Source organism: Thunnus albacares, chromosome 10 (assembly GCF_914725855.1).
Source record: "Thunnus albacares chromosome 10, fThuAlb1.1, whole genome shotgun sequence".
Taxonomy (NCBI): Eukaryota; Metazoa; Chordata; class Actinopteri; order Scombriformes; family Scombridae; genus Thunnus; species Thunnus albacares.
This window is the reverse complement of record NC_058115.1, coordinates 15,495,901-15,513,396: the sequence shown is the minus strand read 5'-3', so window position 1 is coordinate 15,513,396 and position 17,496 is coordinate 15,495,901.

The window sequence follows — 17,496 nt, the reverse complement described above, 5'->3', positions numbered from 1 at the left end:
ATCCATTAGCTTGAACAAAAAATAACAAATACTTTTTTGTAATATGTGAAAGTGTAAGATTAGGATTTTTGAGGGAAGAGGTCTAGTTTAGTCTTATTAATGTTAGATTTCTGGGAAAGTATTTACACCATCATCTAACACAATAACATAATAGCTAACCAACAGTAAGAAATGTATTATTATCAGTCTAAGAGGCTAACTAGCTGACTTTATGTTATGATGATAATGTTATAGCAGGCAATATTAGCTTGCTGTTGTCTAGTTTGAAGTCTTTGCTGCTGTAGGTTAAGCATCCGTGGTGATGTGGTAAATTCTAGCCTGTGTAAACATGTGGTTGTGTGTGTGTGTGTGTGTGGGTGGGGGATAATAGTGTGGCAAGTGTACTTTCGTACAAATATTTTGGAAATTATTTGTCTTCAGAAAGAAAAAAAAAACTTGTAAAATAACAGTGCGCAGGTTATTTACATTGCTGAGCTTTAACTGAGTAGTTACTGCAGTTGCCGATGGCCTGGATGACCTGAGTTAGAGACCCGGTGAGGGGACCTCCTTTGCAAAATAGTTAATTGATAAACATTTATTTCAGCACTTTCTTATCCTAAAATTAGAATTGCAATAAAAACAAAAACAGGATTTTTACACCTATTTCCATTTTTATGCAAATACAAATACAAATAATGGGCTCTCTGCACATCCCTAGTATGTGTATGTGTGGATGGGGGTATTTAAACTTAAATTTAAATTTTTGTTGCATTATAGATGAGGCTCTACGCAAGGACAAGTAATAGAGGAACGTATGGGAAGCAGGCTCTAGAGGATGAACTTAAATGCATTTAAGATGGCGAATCACTGAAATCAGTGTCTTGGAAATTTGGCAGACCACCAAAAACCCTTCGTCGGCACCTTGACAAGCTGATGAAGAGGCCAGGCCATATTCGTCTGTGGAAAACGGCTGTGTTCTCTGCAGTCTTTGAAAATTATCTGGTGTGCCACATCCAACATATGGAGAGAGCTCTCTTTGGGCTAACATCATTGGATGTACGGAAACTGGCCTATGATTTGGCTACAAAGATGGGGATCCAACGCTCATTGAGTGATGCCAAAAAAGTTGCTGGGGAAAACTGTTTCCTAGTAATCTGTCACGCCAGATGATTTGTTACACAGAACCAACTGAGAGGTTGACCTTAGAAACTGTTTGGAAAAGGGCAGGCTGAACCATCTGTCTATCACCGTCTATCACTATCTCACCCTGCAAGGCAGTTGAATTCGCAAGATCACGCGATCACGTTAAAATCCTCATGAAAAGCTGATGGTCTGAACCACTGGTGGTTTGGACACAAGCGCATAACTTGAAGCCTGACAAGATGGATTCTTGCATGATCTTGTGAATCCAGCTGCCTCACAAGGTAAGGTTCCTAACATTCATGAAGAGAAATCTATGCCTTTCAGTTTGCACCCCACAGGCCAACAGTCTTGCCTGGGCAGTGGGCTTCAATGAAGTAAAAGTTGGTGAAAACCTTCATTTAAAAAAATTTTTTGCACAAAGGATACAATAAAATATTACACAGAAAAAACTATTTATTATATTATTATGTTAAATTGTGCAGGAGAGGAAGGAAGCCCAGAGGGCTTAAACAAAGTCCTCCCCTTCATTTCAACAAGTCATAAAAATATAGTGAGTCATAAAACAATATAACATCAAATAGACAAAAAAACATGTATAGCAGAAAACAAGAGAAAAAGAGAGAAAAGAAAAAATAATCAGAACAGAAATTTGAACACTTTAAACGTGCAAGAGGTGTAATACATACCCAATCACACAAAATTCTATTTAGATAAAAGATATTTTTAAAAATGTGTTTTAAACGTTATTAAAGGGGATGACGACTTCAAAGTTGTACTTTGAATTGAATTTCCAGAGATGAGGACCTCTAAATTTGATAAAAACTGATGACTGGAAATGAGACAATAAGGTAAATGAAAGTCCTTTGATCGCCTCATTGAATAAGAGTGAATGTCTGATGATGAAAGGAAAAAATTATGACATGTATCTGGAAGGTTTTTCCTGTGATATATGAATTTGAACATAAACACACATGTTAGAAGAATATTTACAGAATAAATTGACAAAATTTTAAATTTCCTAAACAAAGGTGCAGATGGTTCTTGGCTAGTGGAGTTTCAAATCATTCCTAAAAACCTTTGGATTAAAAGTAACCGATTGAGGTGTGAAGGATGCGTAGTAGCCCAAACAATATTACAATAATTGATATATGGATAGATTAGACTATATTACAGATTTAAATAAGAAGAGGGATGAATCAGAGAACAAACTTTCCTCAATATTCCAATCATTTTCATTGACCTTTTGCAAACATGTTCAATATGTTTTTTCCAAGTTAGTCTTTCATCTACAATAACTCCTAAGAATTTATTAAATGGGACTTAAAACATTTCATTTTCATTAATGAATATTTTAGCATCATCTTTTAAATATTTTTTGTTTTTATAGCAAAATATCATAAAATTAGATTTTCTGACATTGACAGTGAGTTTGTTCATCCGAAACCATTTGGAAATGAAGGACATTTCGTTGTTTGCATGCTGGATCAGTACTTTGAAATCATCATGAGTAGCTATGAGATTAGTATCATCAGCAAATAAAATAGGAAAAAAATCTTTGCAAACCATGGGTAAGTTATTAATGTAAATCAAGAATAGATGTGGACCAAGGATAGAACCTTGGGGTAATCCACAAAATATTTTTAATCTATTTGAGATGCAGCCAGTTATGGATACAAATTGTTCTCTATTGTTTAAATAAGTGACTAGCCATTTGAGTGCAACATCCTGTAATCCATATTTGTTAAGCTTGGAAATAAGAATATTGTGGTTAACTGTGTCAAACGCTTTGGATAAGTCTAAAAAGACGCCGAGTGCAAAATTTTTTTTCATCCTAGGCAGAAGAAATCTTGTTGACAAGCTGTAACAGTGCCAATTCTGAGTATTTTTTTCAAAAACCATATTGATGTTTGTACAGGATGTTGCTCTCAACTAAGTGCTTATGATCACCTGATTTGTAAAGGGGTATTACTTTAGCACCTTCATTCAACTTTAGCACATTCAGTTGAGCAACTCATGATTCAGTAGGGTGACTCTAAAAACAGCACAGCAAAACATCTCTAGTTTGGCTGAGGAGGGTGAACAACTAACTTGTCATACTTCAAGTAGGCAACGTTGCCTTTCAGTCTCTCAGCTCTGAGTTGGGGCAGCAGATCTTTCTGAAAAGTCTTCATTAATAAAAAAGTTAGTACCCTTGAAGTTCTTTGCACGTTTCAGGATTTCTTCGTTATCCTTAAACCAAAGTAGTTTCAGTACAATAGATCTTGGATGTCCAGTGTGTCCATAATTTCCTATGCGATGTGCTCTCTCAATTTCAATGAGCTTGGGGTCAATTTTGAGGTGGTTAGAGAAAAGCTTTTTTGCTTTGCTCTCAGTGTCAGACCATGATTCAGATTTTGAAGACAGGTCATTAGACAAGTCATTAGTGGATGTTCGGTGATGTGAGAGACTCTGTTAAAGCTCTGATTTCCTCCATACTTTTCTCCTTGTTGGCATTCAAGTCATCCAAGTCAGCCAGAGTATATTGTAGACTGACTTTAAGCTCCTGAATATCCTTAGATATGCTTGAAATATCTTTGACAAGACCATCAACATGGGAGATAGTAGAATCAACTAAAATTTATAAACATGACTTGTAGCTCTTTTCTTGTTGCTCAAGTAGTTCTTTGTAAAAAGTCTTCTGCTGCTCCAGCAGCTCACGAACCACAGACAGAGTGACAGGTCCTTCTTCACCTCTTCTAGACATTTTGATTTTTGAGTTCATCGAGATTTAGATTTGAGGAGCCTACTCTGAGGAGATAGTCAAGCAAGGCAGGTATGGAGGATGGAAGATCCCGTAGGCCTAGACTGTCAATCCATCAAAAATCTCTTTATGCATTGATCATCCACACATTAGGAACTCTTCACCATATATTACTTGGAAATTTGATTAAAAAGTGTTTATATGATTTAAAAATATATTCAAATAGGTCCAGAAATACAAAAATATAATATAAATGGCTTGTAGCCAAAGTTCATGCTGCTGCCAGACATGTTTATGAAAACATGCTTTAGATGCTGAACAACATATTTCCCACCTAGCTGTGGAACATGGATCAGATAGGAGGCCAAAATGTCCAGAAACTGCAGCCTGTGGTTGCAACAAAAGGGGCTCGACAAGTCGGGAGGATGACGAACGCTGAGAGAGGATTTAATGTTACCACTGTCTGCACGATGAATGCTGCAAGGCAATTTGTTCCTCCGATGTTTATCTTTCCAAGAAAGAGAATGACCAAGATTCCAATGAGAGGGGCACCTCCTGGATCTGTGGGAAGAGTTTCAGATTGACTCAACAGCAAACTATTTGTGGAGTGGCTCACCCACTTTGTGAAGAACTTGAACGCCAGCAAGAGTGATCCACACATCCTCATACTTGATGTGAACCACCCACATCAAACCTTAGAGGCTGTACATCTGGCAAGACATCTTGGCATAATCATGATTTAACTACTGCCTCACTGCAGCCTTAAAATGCAGCCCCTCGACAGGATCTTTTTCAGAAGCCTGAAGCTGAGCTACACCGTAAAAAAAAAAAAAAAAATGGTAAAAAAATGGTAAAAAGTCTGGCAGCAAAAACACTTACTGTCAAATAACAGTAAAAAACTTTTAGTTATTCGACAGAGATTTATTTTAAAAATACGGACAATTACTTTGGACATTGTCTGCATTTTTACAGTCAAACCATTGTAAAATAAAAATAAAATCTCATTTTAAAACATCTCTAGAATGTTATACGAATGGATAAATCTGCATTAAAAATGAAAAAGACTGCAGAAATACCTTAAAATGACCTAATTTAAATGAAGACTCCTGTTTTCATATAGTAATCTTTGGTAAATTCATAAGAGTATTCAATCCATCCACAAGAACTCCCCCTCAAAATACAGATTTCTGGATGTAAAACACAGAAAAACTATGTAAAATTACATTCAAATTACTCTCTTTTAACACTCATTAATGGTATCTTGAGAGCTTCAGGCTTTTATTTTATGTGATTATCCAATCTATTTACAGTAAATCCCTGGTAAATGTTGGTTTTACACTGTACAAAAAAATAAGATCATGTGATAATATTTTCAAAAAACATAATTTCAATAATCATTACTTTATATAAACATTATTTGACAGTAATTACAAGCAACTCTCCAGTATATTTACAGGCTTTTCCCATAAATGTATGGGGTATACATTATATAAACATTATTTGACAGTAATTAAAATCAACTCTCCAGTATATTTACAGGTTTTCCCATAAATGTATGAGGTATACATTATATAAACACTTTTTGACAGTTATTAAAATCAACTCTCCAATATATTTATAGGCTTTTCCCATTAATGCATCAGGTTTGGTTTCTATAAACATTATTTGATTGTATTTAAAAGCAGCTATCCAATATATCTACATACATTTCCCCATTAATGTATGAGGTTAACTTTATATAAACATTATTTGACAGTAATTATATATTATATTATATATTTACAGGCTTTTCCCATAAATGTATGGGGTTTACTTCATATGAACATTATTTTACAGTAATTGCAAGCAACTCCCCAATATATCTACAGACATTTCACATTAATGTATGGGGTTCTGAATGTACAAAAACCAGAAGGTGCATGTAAAAGTACTATTATATCAACTTCTCTTACACTGAATCATTATATACATTTTTCTACTGCCATTTTACAATCCATTCAATGCAGATCCCCATTTAAGGTGTATGAGGTTTCAAGATGTTTAATAATGTATCATAAAATTACCTTTCACTACTTGCTTTACAAAGTAATTCAGTATTTTTTTACAGTGTTATCCTTAAAGTTTCAGAATTAATGAACCAATAAACAGCCATATTGAATTATAATTTGGGTCTGAAGCTGATCAACCCAATAAGAGCTCAAACAGAATACTTTACTAGGAAATATATATATTTTTTTCTCATTCAGATGATTTCAACAGACATCAATGGAAGCAAAAACAGTTTTGTACATTTTATCAGTACAATGTCTTACATGTTGCATTATGGCAAAAGGGAAACTATGGCCAATTTAGAAATTCATACATATTATTCCCATGCTTTAAGATGGTTCAAAATGTTAGTGAACATGAACAAATCTCTCCCAAATCCAAAAATTATTTTGCTAAAATTCAAATTTGTGATGTCATCTGATAATGTCTGGAGCTTTTCCAAAAACAATGAATTGAGAAAGATGTTATAGATGACACTGAGAACACCAAGGGGGATGTTCTGAGTATATGGTAGGGTTGGGCTGATGGGCAATGCCATCGTCCATCGCCAATGGCTGACGGTCATCAACCACTGAGCCTCTACCATCATAACATCGTGTTTTAAAAGCCCCCCCATCTGTCCATCTTTTGCGTGGATTAAATTACTCTTATTGGCTTTTTACTCATAGAGCTTTTATTGCACTTACATTAACGCAACGACTGTAGTTGACGTCAACTCAAGTACTTCACGTGGTTCACTGTCTCTCCTCTGCTCCACTCAGAGGACACACACTCACACATGCAAGGATCGCTCAGCGCCACCTGTGATGAAACAGACGATAGGAGAGAAACTTAGCGCAACCATAAATGACAGAAAAATGCAGTAATTTATCCCACCCGATATCATTGTCCATTACGATATTTCACCGTGGACATCATCATATGCCAATTCTGTAGACATCGCCCATTTTTGTACATTTTCTTTTTCAGATATGAAAGGTCACTATAGAATAAAGCCTACTTGGGTATTTAAATATTACTACAAAATTAGTTTCACATTCATTGTCTATGAAGCAGCCCCAGACTTTATTGCAGATGGCATCAGTAATTTGAGTCTCATGTCTCTGGTTTGTGGCTTTGGGAGGAAGTAGTTCACAAATTCACAAATATCAGAAATGGGAGTTACACATGTGCAAGTCACAAGCAAGTCCTTAAAGGCTCAAGCAAGTCCTAAGTCACTGTGTTTAGACTCAAGTAAGCCAAGTCAAGTCACTGCTAAACATCAAGCAAGACAAGTCAATTAAGTCACAAATCAAGTCACCATGAAAGAAGTGCTTAAAACACTACAGAAAGGGGTACAATGGCAATCCATGTCATGAGAAAACGGCAACATGAAACAGTATTCTGTCTGATGATTACTTTTTTCTGCTGTGGAATGTGTAGACTAATACATTCATTCATTTAGAACACTGAAATTGTTCAAACGTCAAGCATCATCAAGGAAAAATACCATCTTGTTTGCCTGATCTTGAAGGATTGCATTTGTCACACAGTTGACTGGAGAGAAGGAGAGACCATTCTGCTGTGGTTGAGTTACATTGACTTTGAACTAGTGAGGGACCTCGAACAGAATAATGAAGCTCTGTCATGAAAAGCTGTCAATTCATAAGCTTTCTTGTCTAAATCAGAAATGGTCTGGTAATATTAAGCTCAACTAAAGCTCAGCGCAGGTATGAAGAATAACAAAATGATTAAGTTACTTTACCTTTTGTGAAAGCTGAATGTGAATCATCATCCTCAAATCAACAGGCTTGGCAAATGACTTGCGTGACTCTCTGTAGAAATTGTCTCTCTGTAGTCTCTGCGCCTCAGACAGAGGTCAACAAAGTGCGCGTAGATTCAAACAATTGAATGTTGCACAGTCATTGGATGAATCACGCCGAGAGGACCTGCCCCCAGAACTCAAACAATATCATTGGTCGAGATAATCTCCCCCTAATGTTGTACAATCATTCATCCAATGATTGTACAACATTAATTTGAATCTGCACGCACGTTCTTCATCTGTCTGAAGCACAGAGTCTATAGAGACATTTTCTATGTTTAAGTTTATGGGTTTTTTTTTCAACTATTAACATCTATCACCTATTGCTAAAAAAACACAAAAAACATTTGTAAACCATTATAAAGCTTTACTCATATTGAGGTCCCTCCTTATTCACCTTATATTGTCTCTGCTTTTTGCTCTTTGTTCCCTTCGACCTGTAGAAATGTTGGAGTGACCTAAAGATTTGAGGGAGCAGTAGGACTGCAATGACAGCTTTGAATTTTGTTGAACATAGACTGACTGTTTGGGTCTTAATATTTAGAGAAGAAAAATTAGATCTACAAATGATTGCACCTTGACAAGGAAAAAACTCATGGATGGTACATATGCAATTTCAAGTTGTGGTCTAACATAATGTATTGGGAGACAGCTTCCAACATTTTTAAAGTGGATTTACAGCCTTTATTATAGCTATTATAGATAAGAGATCAATAGGTTTATACAAAAATGTATGTATGCGAATATAAAGACTAATCATGTGCAAAACCTCCATAGAACATACAAATGCATATACATCAATAATACACAGTTCACACAATGCTGATTAAGCCTATAACTGCCAGATAAATCTCTCATATTTGCCATTATACAGATTTTTTAATCTGATGTCGGTGGCAACATTCTTGTGCTGGTTAGATGAATGCATAGACTTCCACTGTCTGAGTGGCTAGCTTCCAGTTAGTTCGTTAGTATGTTTGGACCACATGGATCAAATTCTGACGGTGAAACGACTCATTTTGCGGAGGTTGCGTGATGCTCAAAAAAATGTATCCACTGTTTTACAGCCACAACAGTAGCAACAGAGTATTCTGCGGCGGAGCCTGTGATGTAAGCAAGTGTTGATAGTGTTTTTGTAATTACTCTCATTGCTGGGGGGGAGACAGAAGACCCATAGTTGGGCTTTAACTGTATGAATACATGATATTGTTGAAGGTATATCAACTGTGTACAATCTGTAACAATTATTGCATTGATTGATCCAACTATACTTAGAAGAGCCCTTGCTTGTGGGTTGTCTCACTGAACTGCGGAGTGGCTGAGGCCATGCAGTGAGGGTTCATGTTCAGGCTAGTTTAAAGGCTCCTACAGTGCTTAAAAAGGCATGGTTGGTCCTACCTGTCTCAGTACCGCTGTTAACCCCTCTTCATATAACTGCTAAGCTAAATACAAGTCCTACTCTACCACAAGGAGTTAGCAGACCACTATACCAACATCTGTGATTTATTCATGTCTACATAATTACAAACAGGCAAGGGACATAATTGTCAATGTCAATCATTAAGAGATCTTTCAGTCTCAACAACCAGGATGGAACATAGGATACAACAAACACACATTTTATGACCATTTGATTTTGATATGTAGCCCCAACACCAATATGCTGTGCATCAAGACCTAAATACAATAGCTCTCTTTAGCTTCAAATAGCCTATAAGTGGCAGGTTCTGAAGAATGATGGCAGTGTACACACATTATATAAAAAATTTCCCTTTGAAGAAGAGTGTCTTCTTTTTTACATTAAATTTAAAGTTTTGCTGTTAAAAAAAGAGAAAGTTGCCTTAATACATTCAGTAATAGGATGTGTATTTTTTGTATTTTTTTTTTTACATAGGATTCAATGTAATTTAACATTCAAGACCATTAAGTAATTGAATAATCCTGTTAAAAAACTATAATATTCCATTATTTTAATTTACAGATTATAGCCTTTATTTTATGGTGAATATTTTTGATAATATTTTTATGGCATTTACACTTAATGTAGAAATAACAAAAAAACTGTAAAATAATACAGTACATTTCTTTGAAATAACTTTTTTTTCCACAGTGTACAACAAAGTGGCCAACTGATGGATGATCAAAAACCTGGAAAGAGAATTAACATCTATGAAATTACTGGCCTTTACAGCCAGGCTGCCAGTTTGGGAAAAGGGATGAAAGGTCACGGCCTGTGGTCTTATGCCATGTAACAGGGACATTTTTGGAGAAGAGAACTTGATCCAGAACCTGCCATACAGCCTGCTCCACACACCTCCAAGGTTGTACCACCTGCCCATTCATGGCAAGACAACAAAAGTCTCCTTTCATCTTTTAGAGGCTACATGTTTTATCAACATTGCTATTTATAAAGTTCAATGCTGTTTTCTGTCCATGGCAAGTCTCATCCCGGCACTTTCACCTCAGCCAAAGCTACAGCAGGCAAGGCCCAGAAAAAAGAAGGCTGAGTCAGCAGCAGTGATTACAGCCGCACCTACAGGAGAGATCTGGAGGAGAAGGCCAATGGCAAGAAAATTGTGAAAAAGCCCCTAGAAAATAAGGAGATCAAGTGAAGAAGAAGACCCGGGAAGATGAGGATGCTGACTGTCTGTACTGCACTGAGCTGTTCTCATATTGTGGTGTGAAAGCGTTATGAAATGGGCTCATGAGGAATGAAGCAATGCAACAGAGGCAGGTTTCTGCTGTGAGTCCTGTTTGGAAATTTGATGTGTTTTGCTGATTTAAACGGCATTTTTTAGGCCTGACTGTTAATTTTGTTTCTCTGATTTGGAATGACAGTTTTTTGGTTTGTTCACATCAGTGTGAAATTTTAATAGTTGTTTTATTGATTTGAAAATATTGAAAATAATCCTATTATTCACATAATTTTAATGATTTGTTCACACTTGCATGTTTTTTATGTAACAATATTTTTTATGTCAGTAATTTAAATATCAATGATAATAAAGTTATATATTTTTTAAACAAATCTCTCCAGTTGTGATTTGTCCTAGGCCCATCAATTTGAAATTAATTGACAATAATCAAACCATTCTAATGGTAATTTCTGTATGTGTAATGTAACATTTAGGGGGTAGGGGGGAATCTTCCCCAGATCACGGGGAAAAGACTTTACATTTAGTTTTATAATAACAAAGTTGTAGTCTGTTATGATTTAATTACCCTCTAAATGTGTTTACTTAAGCATACTTCTTGTGAAAATATTATATTGATATTCAAATTATATATATTTGAAAAGAAAATTGTTCTCACGCGGGGCGTCTTACCTCGGTTTCATTATTGCCTTGGCATAAAAAAGAACTTATTTTTAGCTTCTTTTGTTTGTTTTTAGATTTTGGTTTATCCAAAGTGGTTTCAAAAGTTTTCACAAGGGTTTATATAGTTTTATATTTTTAAATGATCAATCATTTGATTAAATCAAATTACACAATTGATTCATTGTTGGTGATATATTTTCTTCTCATTGATTAATCACTTTATCAACTCTTTGTTTCAGCATTCGGAAATCACAGTGAACCTTCTTACATTGCTTTTGTTTTTGGAGTTTTTCTGCTTGTGGCGTTTTTCTGCATTTGCGTGAAGACCTGCTGTGAGGAGTGCTGCAGCAAAGAGGATCATTCTGAGACTGAAGCAGTGGCTGCATCTGCACCTGAGGTGACATGTTGTGCCTTACAGCTTCTAGACACTTTTTTGTGTGTACAATACCGTCAGGTTAAAGATCACTGTCATGCTGTAAAATATTGTATTCCCATTGTGTCTCTGGACTGTATATGTTTAATTTAAATTGCAGTATGAGGCTGTTGGACCGAGGTCAGATGAATTGAGTCAGCCCTCTGGGACACACTACCCCGCTCAGCCTTCTCATACGCTGGTTAGTGTGTGTTGCATTGTATAGGGAGAACTTCTCCTGTTCTTTTGTCCCTGTTTTCTCCTGCCTCTCCACCATTAAACTGTTATGTCACTCTGCAGGTACACAATCCTACTGACGATGTGCCACCTTCTTATTCTGAGGTATGACTTGCTGCACTTGTTAGTCTGAGCATGCACACACACATACTCACACACTTGATGAATAAAAGTGCAATTTATAGTATTTTTCAACATCTGTGTATCTTCCAAACTGACATTTCTTGGTGTAATCACTGTAACCAGACCACAGTCTTCCTCAGAATGCAATAATGAACATTAAACTTCCTAAAGGTTGCAGTATCAAAACATCTGTGGTAATAATTTGACATTAATATTCTCCATGTTGCACCAACAATAACAACAGTTATCTGTATTTTAGACTTAATTCAGTGGGATCTGTATTAAAATTAGAGCTTGTTGATGATTCTCTGATACACAGTGACATGTCGGTCTTTTTCTCTACAGGTTGCGGCTTGAGCAGAGCAGGCAGCCATTCCATCTGCCCCCTTCTACTCTGACGCTGAGTTGCAGTTTGAGCTCAAGGGGATGACCTTTCCCTCAGACTCAGCCAATGTTTATACCTCAGACAAACTCAACTTCCTCTGAAGGCCTTATTTTGATGGGTATCCTTGTTGTAATATTTGGTGCTTGCATTATACATTCTAGTGTGGATTATGTATGATGAGCTGTAGATGTTACATTGATATATACTGTAGCTATTTCAGAAACATGTTCATTTACTCAGGCAAGTCACACACATTTCTAAATGTTTTAAAGAGAGTGATTGTTTGACATCTACCAAAAATATGAAATGCACCAGTTGCCTTTTCGCCCTGCATGTATCCACTGGAGAGTGGCACCAACGCCTTAACACCGCTGCACTGCAGTCAGTTAACTTAATTGTGTCAATACATTTTCTGTTATTACACTTTTACTTTTACACACAAGCAGTAAACTGGCTACAGTTGCAATGTGCCTATTTTGTATGTGTCTCCATTTTATCAGTCACTCTCACATGTACACTTCCCCCTTTTTGGAGCTTTAATGATTATTTATCAAGTAGATGTTTTTAATATATTTGTTTTAATGTTTTGGAGCTCATGTTAGAGTTTATGACTGTTGTGTAAATAAGGAGTTTCGTTGGTTTTCTGTTGAAACACTAACAAACCTTTATCATTTTTATTAGTCAGATAAAACAGGAAAGGAGGAGGGATTGCAGCCATTTTCTCTACATAGTTTGTGTGTAATGACATTGACCTGAATGAATTTACATCATTCGAATATCTTGCTCTTGAGGTCAAAGCAGGATAATCAGTACTCATCATTACAATATATCGGCCACCAAGATATTCATCACTATTTCTACAGGGATTCTGAGAACTGATCTGATTGGGTATCACTAGATCTATAGTTTAATCCTGAATGGAGACCTGAATATTCATATTAATAAAAAAGAATGACTCCAAAGCTGTGGAGCTTTGAACTCACCTGACATGTAAATAAAGCCACTCATCAGCATGGTAACACTCTAGACTTAGTAACAACAACAGGTTTAAACATTGATAGTGTTTCAGTAATACCTCTTTCTGACCATCACTGTGTGTTTTTTGATGCCAACCTAACCTTAACAAAGACTAAAAGGGAATTTTTGGTTCCAAAGAGATTCCTAGATGACAAGGCTGAAATAATATTTTCTAATGTTATGAGATCATTTGAGCCATTCAGTGAAGACTGCTCTTTAAATGATATGGTTGAATATTTCAACAATACCTTGTCATCTGCTTTAAAACTGCTGCTCCACTAAAGGTTAAAAAGGGGTCGACTGACAGAATCTCCCCATTGCTAAACAATGTGTTAATGAGATCAAGAGAATCTGTTGGGGAGCTGAAAGAAAATGGAGGAAAACTAGACTCACAGGTCACTGTAATATATACAAAGAAGCCATGAGTGCCTATAACAAAGCAATACGTCTGGCAAGAAAAGATTACTTTTCCAAGATCATTAGAGAGGATGCTGGGAACTCTATAATATTATTCTCTACTATTGACCAGCTACTCAACACTGCCCCCGACCCCCCACAGTTCTCTGCATGTAAATGTGAAGAACTCGCATTGTTCTTCAATAACAAAATAACCTCAATTAGAGACAGTATTGCTGCTGATGTGAACACAGATGATCTCATTAAATCCTGTAAAAATGATGTAACCATGGGAAAATTCACCTGTATTACACTAACTGAGCTTTGCAAGACTGTCACTGAATGTAACTCCTCCTCCTCATGTATTGACCCTGTACCTACAGCTTTTTAAAAGTGGGTGTTCGATAGTGTTTCAAGTTATGTCCTGATACAGGCCTGAAATTATTTTTTGCACACTGTTTTGCACTTATGCACTGCTGCACTTCTTTTAAAATGTTGAATTTTACTTGATTTTATGCATTACATGTATTTGATTTTTAAACTTAAAAAAGTATTATAGCTTTTCAGTGGGTTTTATTTTCCATCCTATGTTACATTAATGTTTTTAATGTTCATTTAATGTCTATTTTCATGTGACGCAGTTGGTGCATGTAATTTCTTTGAGCACTTTGAGCTGCATTTTTGTATGAATGGTGCTATACATAAAGTTTATTATTATTATTATGAAGCATAATATGAAGAGTTGCAAAATATTTGTGAATACATGTGAACATTTTGTGCTTGTATCATAGAAATTCTAACTTTAGGTCAGGTATATTAAAACTAACACCCTGCTACAGTATATGGTTATCTGTATTTGTTCTTCTGTCTCCAAAAAAAAAACACATACAGTTCAGTTTACTTGCAGGCACCACCAACCCAGCATGTCACCACATAGCCAAAAGCTTGTCCAAGCATATAAATTCTTTCCCACCATACCAACTGGTTGTCAAGAGAAACTCAACTGAGCAGAAGCTAAAATGTGTAAGGTAAGCATCTGAGCCTGAATGAACTAGGACTGGATGCTTAAGAGAAAACACAGGGAATATGAGAGACATTAGAGGCTGCAATTGATAGGGGTTTGAAACAGTGAAAGTAAGGCTCACCGGTGCCCTCATCTTCAATGGCGAGCCTGGTCTTTAAACTGGCAGAAAGGGATGAGGTGGCCGGGTCGACCACAGTGGATTCAGCGTCCCTCTGAAACTCGTTGCTGATACTCCTCTGAAGTCAGATGGGTTTGGCCAAGCTGCATAGGCTCTTCTGTGTTTGAGGGGGGTACTGTGGTGGAGTCAGCAGGAGGAAAGCGTCACCAGAAAGAAGAAGAGGAGCTGCCAGCCTGTTGCCTCTGCTGGAGCAGCAGGAAACTCCAGGGTCTGGTTCTGCCTCTCTATCTCTCATACAGATGCTTGTCAATCTCTATAACTAGGGTGATTAGGGAATCCAGCTCTGCAGGCAGGTTTAAGGGGGGTTAGTTGGTCCTTGAGAATGTCAGAAAGTCCATCAAGAAAAGCATTGGACAAGGCTGGCTGATTCCAATCACACTCTAGAGTGCAGAACTCTATGGCATAATCAGAGACCCTCTTCTTACCCTGTTGCAGTCTCACCAGGGCTTGGGCTGCCTCGCATCCAGGGGCCGTCTGCTGGAAAATTTGGGGGAAGGTCTTGAAGAACAGCAACAAGGAATTACAGACAGGTGATTTCCAGCTCCACTCCACCATCGCCCAGGCCTCCATTCTCCCAGTCAGCTGAGAAATTATGTATGGAATCTTTGAGTGGTTGGAGGGAAAGACAGCAGCCAGGAGCTCAAAGTGCGAATCACACTGGGTTAAGAAAGCTCTGCAATCACCTGTGTGTCTGGAGAAATGCTCTGGTCTGGAAAGGTGCAGAGGAAGGGACGGTGAGGTCGGTGCAGGAGAAGCAGCATCAGAACCAGAACCTGAAAGTGCCGTCAGTGTCGTTCAGCGGAAATCGGCTGGTTCTGCATCTTCTGCATTTGTTCATGAAGGAAGGTGAGCTGGGTTCTGAATGCTGACATGAGTGACTCCTGGCAATCTGTCAGCTCCTTTATTTCACGGCAAAGGAGACTGATCTGTTCATCTTGTCTGTGAATCTTGTGAACATGTGCCTGGAGAACAGAGCGCACTGGGTCTGAGTCCGCTGAGTTCATGTTATGGCCAGTTTGTATTGTCAATACTGAACCACAGGCTTGGACTCAAATGCAGACACAGACTCAGTTAGAGAGTTCAAAAATCAGTCCTTTCAATCACAGCTGGGCCGGTACATGGGAGATCAGTCAGCAAAGCAACAGTGTAAAAATCAGCAGGCCAAAAGGCAAAAACAGGTCAGGTAACAATAAGGCTCAGAGAAAACTCACATTGGGAAAGAACAGTGGTTCACTGTCACAGGGGAACAAGATGAACTGACACAGAGGGAAGGAACACTAAGACTACTACTGCTCTAGGAAAGGGGAGATAATGAGACACAGGTGCAACACAGTAGGGCAGGGCAGGTAATCACATAGGAGGGAAGCACAAGCGGGCAGGAAGTGAAGGACCTGAAACAAGACAAGAGGTAAGTATCAAAATAAAACAGGAAGTACGAGATAAAGAACACTAGGAGAAACAAAAAGGTAAGTTAACTATCCAGATGGGGCATGACAAGTGTGTATGTTGGAAAGAAAAACTGCAGAGGCCTGGCTCTGTCAGGTTTCTGGAGACAACGCTAACTGGCATGTGACAACCGGCTCCACTATCATTATGTGCAGGGTCTATTTTTGCTGGACCGGCTCAGACACGACAGAAAAAATAAATTATTGCAACAACACAAATGGGCCTATTAGTTGTCAGCCACCTGGGGGGTCTGCACCTTGGGGTGGGGGTACTGCAGCACCGCTAGCACCCCTAGGTCTGCCTGGTTTGAAGAGACCAGGTTGACTGTGGTGGGTTGAAACTGAGACCTCAAAAATGATACTGTATTATTACAGTTTATTATAAGATACTGTGCCTTCCACCAATTATTTAAAATTTCTGCTTCGGTTTTTATTTGAATGCAATTGTGGAAGAAACAATCCAGAAAGAGAATATGTTTTAATCTGACATTTGGAAATATCCAATCCTCTGTGAACACTAGTCTTTCTATTGCAGCATTTTAATAGCTCTGAGTGTCACTGATTCGTTTTTATTAGTGCAAAAATATTGTGGTTTAATTATTTTGGCTTTTTCTGCAGGTAAATAAAAAGCCTTTCTGATTAAAAATCCCAGAGATTACTTTAATTCCCATAATACATTGACACAATATAGAAACTATCAATATTACTGTAATAAACCTTGCTTTTAGTATGAGTAGCTATTAAGTAACTAGACAGGCTGAAAAGCTACTACTGCCACCACCTTTGCTCCCCAGTATGGTCCATTGTCAGAGATCTGAGAACATCACACACTTACAGCGATGTAAGGAGAATATAGACTCTTTATTTTACAAAGATGAGTTCATCAGACAACAGCATGTTGTTAGTGGACTGAGGACAAGAATGGCCACGCTATGACATGTCCCCCTCAGACAGTCCCCCAGCTAACCAGCCACCCTGTATAGCCTATCACAGCAGACCAAACCAGCCAACTTAGATAAGCACACTATGGCAATCGACATGCAGGTACACACACACGTAACGTTGCAAGAAGCATTTCAGCAAACACACTGGACCCTAGTCACCCTAGTCACACTTGATTTCACACTACTATAGTGTGTGCTGATTAAACTGGACTAGATAAGCATGTATCCCCCCATACTTATCAGCTAACTTTCCCCCAGCTTACCCCAGTTCCCACTGATATATTACTGCTGCTGCATTTAAGA